The 5396-nt window shown below is 49.3% G+C and overlaps 1 long non-coding RNA gene across 1 annotated transcript; it reads right to left on the reverse strand.

Annotated features, from left to right (window-relative positions):
- Positions 1–2043: 2043 nt before the first annotated feature.
- Positions 2044–5163, reverse strand: LOC118500290. Its single transcript, XR_004902848.1, has 3 exons — positions 5060–5163; positions 3935–4235; positions 2044–2670 (listed from the first exon to the last, which is right to left on the reverse strand). It is a non-coding gene; the product is annotated as an uncharacterized LOC118500290 (long non-coding RNA).
- Between the last annotated feature and the right edge of the window lie 233 nt (positions 5164–5396).

A 5396-nucleotide genomic window follows, 5' to 3' on the forward strand; every position in this document is an offset into this window, starting at 1 on the left:
GCCAGAACCTTTGGACTATGAGGTAACCTTTTTCTTCTTTCTAGGTTTATTTGAACAAAAGGGAAAGATTATCACAAAATAAAAACAATGGAAACAATTACAGGTAGAAAGAAGAGTTTTTTAAGACAACAGCTCTCAATAGAAGGCCTTTTTCTTGCACACTCCCCCGCACCCCGAGCCCCCAGGCTGTGCCCACACCTCCCTCCCCAGCCGCCGCTGTTGGCTCACAGCGTCTCCTTCACGTACAGTAGCTGGATTAGAGCTCACAACCCAAGGCCAGGAATGCAATCAGATACTTTTATACTTATTGATCCTTTAAAAAAGAGTTTGTTTTCATGAAACTTTAATTCACTTTTTTTTTAGCTTTTTAGCCTAACTGCTACACATTTTATCCCTGTTCTTTGTGAAATGCTAATCCAGCCCGGGGTTTTCGTTTTCCGGGTGTAACTTTTCAGAAATTGTATATCTGCATAGCAACCCAGCGAGGGCCGCCTATGTCACGGTATCGTATGTCAGAAAGATGAAAAGGGCTCCAAATCTGAGCTCTCCACAAACTTGGCGCTCCAATCCTGGGGCAGAGGACTCTTTGGCCTTAATATGAATTGCAGGAGGGCCCTTTCAGGGCCAGAGAGGTGCAAACTTTTATCTTGTTGATGACAGAAAATGACACATGACCTCAGCTCCGCTCGGTGGGGACGATCAAACCACAAACAAAGGCCGTATTTTTCTCTGCTCTCGTCCCTGCTGTCAGCTTCCAAGTGCAACCTGAGCCTGGATTCCGAACCCAGTGTCCAGATTAGAGATTGTTGACTCAGATTTAGTGGTGAAACGTGAGCCCGACTCTGTTGATGGCAGGCCTTGAAGGAGCAAGTTTACTTAAGCCAAGAGAGAGATTGTATGTCAGACGAGAGCCTGGCTTCTCTTTATCACAAACTTCCTGATCAGCCTCTGTTTTAATAGTTTCCACTACCATCACCACTGCCACCAAAAGACAGGCAGCGAGAGAGAAACAAAGAAGGAGACAGAGCAAGTGAGAGACAGACAGACAGACAGACAGACAGAGGAGGAAAGGCAGAGAGGAAGCCCCGCCCTCGGTTCTGTCTCCTCCTGGGTGTCATAAATCAGGAAATTAACAAGTGTGTAACTGGCCTTTGCCACAGTCAAAGACAATGAGCTTTTTGTGTTTCTTACGCGTGGCTAGCACTTAACATAATCAATGAAGAGCTCCACTCAGAAAAGATGAAAAATGGGAGCTTGATCTTGCCATTTAAAGGCTATTTCCCAATACTCAGGCACATGGCTTCGATGAGGCTCGAACATGGCATAGAAACTTGCCTTTCGGTCTGAAGGCAGGTCATGAAGAGAAGTCAGCACATCGCTTTCCCTGTCGCTGTCTCTCTCTCCATTTTTACTTTGGCACCCTCCCTGCTTTTCCTTGGCTTCTGATTTCATCCCTCTTTTAGATTCTCTGTGCCTTCAGTAATTTATGTGCAAGATATTTTCCCAACCTCCAAATGTTTTTCCATTTGGCAAACCATGTCCCGAAGCCTCCACACAATGGAACTGTGGGGTTCATTTATACTAGAAAACATAGGCTTGGTTCATGGAAAAGCCTGACGAGCCAAGGTCAGTGACCCTGGGTGCCTGGGCCGCTGCGCAGAGGGATCCTGCAGGCCACCCTGGGGACGCGCTGGGGGCGGGTGTCAGGGAGGAGCGTCTTTCCCAGGTCGCCACAGATGCTTGGCTTCGACCCTCCCTGTCTCCAAAAAGGAAAGAATCCCTTCCAAGCCCCTTTCTCATATAGTTTTTGGAAGCTTCAGGGCACCATATGGAGAATCATTTCATGATTCTCCTGATGGCTTTTACGTGAGCAGCTATAAATTGGATGCTTTCCTTTAGGTCTGATAGCCCTGTAGTCCCTGCTATGGATTGTCAAGAGCAGTCTCTGCACACGTTAGTCCTGTGCTGATCTTGGGAGAAAAGAAAAACCCAGACCTTCCCCCAGCAGGGGACACTGTTACTTAGGGAAATGGAAACTGGGGAGGGGGTGGGCTGGGGTGGGGCACCATGAAAGTCTGCAACTGGTCACCAGGGCAACCTGCTGCAGTGACTTTTTCATTCTAAAGCCATGGACTTAGGACTGAACCAGAAGTGGAGATTATGCCTCTTCCCCAGTGTAGAGCTCACGGGCTTCTCCCTAGAGCTCATAATAAGCCAGGCTGGGCTGGGCCACTCGGTCAGATACAATGGAGGCTAATGGGCTGGGTTCATGTCCAGTCACTCACGGCACACATCTAGGCAACATTTTGGCTTCTGATATAGGAGCTCTAGTCATTGGATAACCAGCAGTTTTCTTTCTACACGGTTACAACAATACAAGCTCCCTACATTTTATTTTTATTAAAGGTAGCTCGTGAAATGCTCCCTCAACTCTTGACTCAATACTTTGTTGATTTAATAAGCAAATAAAGGCAAAGAATCATTCTAATAAGGATAAGACTGTAGGCAACTCTTTTTAGGATGTTTATTCTGCTTGGATAGCATTTCCTTAACTCACTGACTGTCCTTGGCCCTACAGACGAGTGCCGGGAGGGCAGAGGAGGGTTCATCTGTTCTGCTGAACCACCGATAGACAAGGAGTCCCACCCTTCACCTATTTCTCAAGTGCGTCTAGAATGGCCATAAAAATCAGCACTGCAGATCGGTTGGCGCTGGAAACTGATTCCACTGACACATTCACTCAGATGTATTTTTAGGCTTTTGTTTATCTTTCTTGATTGATAAAGTAATTATCAAAAAGCGTTAGAAAATAATAGCCAACTGGTGAGAAAAGGAACAGTTGGAGGAAGCAACACAATGCAGGAAAAGCAGCCACAGACTCCCCTTCAGGCTTTCCAAGGAAACTACGGAAATTCATCTTCTCTTTTGCCTTTGCCTTCTTTGGGGGGAGTGGGGTGCAGACCAGGGCTCTGGCTTGATAAAGCCTCCCCCACCACACGGTATCTAATATACTCCCCCAGAAAGCCCGCTCTAGTCTTCCCTTCGCCCGGGCTCACGTCCCTCACCTTTCCCCATCCCGCTCAGCTCTGAAGTCTGCCACAGGCCAACCAGAGCCCCGGCAGATGTTTGTGTTTTATGAACCAAATGGGAGCCCGAAGGATCAACCAAATACCAGCCCCGCTGAGAGGTGGAGCCAGGCCATCTGACATCAGATGCACGGAGCACCGCCCGTCCAGCCAGGCCGGGGCTTCCAGGGAGCAGAAGGAGGCCTAGATAATTAGCTGGCACGGCGGCTGAGCTGGCCCCTTGCTCTGCCTTCGCCCCGGCATACAGAGGCCATTTTGGAGGCTCAGGGCAGTTGAGCGAGACCTTCCACGACGTGCTGGCCTGCGGTGGCCTCTGCTCGTGCCAGAGCACCATGTGGTGCCTTGCCTGTGGCTCCTGGCACGGGAACGAGCAGGCGGTTAAGGACCACTACCATGGGTAGCTTGGGAGTGCCATGGCGCTCATTAGACAGTCCTGCCCCCCACACCACTGCAGGGCCAGCTAAGGAGAGTGGATGGAGAGTGGGTGTGTTGGTGCAAGATCTAAGTTTCCGTCTCAGCTCCACCATTTTCTTCAGCGTGCTGTTGGCTGGGCTGGTTTTTAATGCCTCTGAGGCTTGGTTTCTCCATCAGTGAGATGGAGATTATATTACCTACTCTTGGGGTCAGTTCCAGGATCAAGTGAGAATAAGTGTGCTCCGTCCATCTGGGCTTGTTTTCCTCGGACCGTAACTTTCCCTGATCTGCCCCGTAGGCGGGGACCTGACCTTGCAACTTGGGAGAAGCGGTTTTTCCCCTCCCTGCATCAATGTCTCCCGGCCCCTCTGGAAAGCCCTCAGCCTTGAAGCTGCCATAATGGCTTCCCTTTGTCCCTTCAGCCTCGAGGCTACCTAGGGTCCCCTGTCCAACTTGTCAGCTTACCATCACCTTGTGGCCAGTCACCTTCCCTGAATTGCCCTGCATGTCAGGGTCTGAGGTCTCTGTGTTCCTGGTTGGGCCTTTGGCGGACAGAGTGTGAACATGTGACTGTGGCACACACCTCAATGGAAACAGACATCCTGAGGATCTCATTCCACGAAGCATAAGGGGGTGAGGCTGCTCCCCGAGCTCTTCTCACCCTGAGCTTCAGGTCTTGACCTTCAGCCATAAGGTCAGGATCTTCTTGGGCCAGTTGTCAATCTGAAACAATTTCTAGAGGGCTTTCAGATCATAAAAATTTAGGATTTTATAAGGACAGAAAAACAGGAGAAAAATTTATGTTCTTTTTATCATGTATTAGTTTAAAGTATATGCCTTCTGTTGCTCTTTGCTAAGGAATCTCTAGGCAATGTGGCCCAGCCCACGGGTAGGACTGATACTGGTCTGTGGCTTGTTGAGAACCAGCCTGCACAGCAGGAGGTGAGCGGAGGGCCAGAGAGCAAAGCTTTGTTTGCATTACTGCCTGAGCTCTGTCTTCCGTATACATCCCCAAACCCACACCCCTGCCCCGTCTGTGGAAAAATTGTCTTCCACGAAGCCGGTCCTTGGGTCAAAGGTTGTGGACCACTGCTCTATTGTGTCTAGACTCTCCTACATTCTGCTGACATTCTTCTATGTCTCCCTCCACTCCTGTTCCTCCCAAAGGAGCATTTTCTTCTCTCCCAGCCTTGTTCTCATCTCAGTGAGTGTGTGTGGCAGGGATCGTCTCCACTGTGCTGCTGAGGAAGTTTTCTCCATCACCCTCCTGCTCTGTCTGTCCCGGGGTTTGCTCTGCCCTTGGTGCTGTTTCTCTCTATATGTCCTATCTTCTTTTTCTCCTTCATCCTCACCTGAAGACATTCATTGCTTTTTAGAAAGAGGGAAGGAAGAGATAGAGAAACATCTGTGTGAGAGAGAAGCATCAGTTGATTGCCTCCCACACTTGCCCAGACCAGAGATCATACATGCGTGGACCTGGTATTGAACCCAAAACCTAGGTACGTGCCCTGACTGGGAATCAGACCTGCAACCTATTGGTTACAGGATGATGCTCCAACCAACTGAGCCACACTGTCCAGGGCTGCCTCTGTCTTTGATTTGGCTGTGGTGTGGAACTGGGGAAGGTTGTTCTCCACTCCTTTTGGCAGGAAGAGTAACTTCCTCATTGAGGTCAGAATTGAAAATGAATTTCCCCGTTGGGCAGAGAGAAGGAGGCCCACACTTCCTGTGTAGTGTTATTAATCGGTGCCCCTGTCTCAGGACAGTTCCTGCTTAACCATTTCCTGCCTGGCACTGTGAAGGCTGCAAAGGTACTGTGAGAGCCATAAAGTGCTGTGTATTTCATGATTATATTACAGGGGTCATTACTTGTTGTGTACTGAGTGACCTGTATCA

The sequence above is a fragment of the Phyllostomus discolor genome, chromosome 4 (genome assembly GCF_004126475.2).
Source record: "Phyllostomus discolor isolate MPI-MPIP mPhyDis1 chromosome 4, mPhyDis1.pri.v3, whole genome shotgun sequence".
Classification (NCBI taxonomy): Eukaryota; Metazoa; Chordata; class Mammalia; order Chiroptera; family Phyllostomidae; genus Phyllostomus; species Phyllostomus discolor.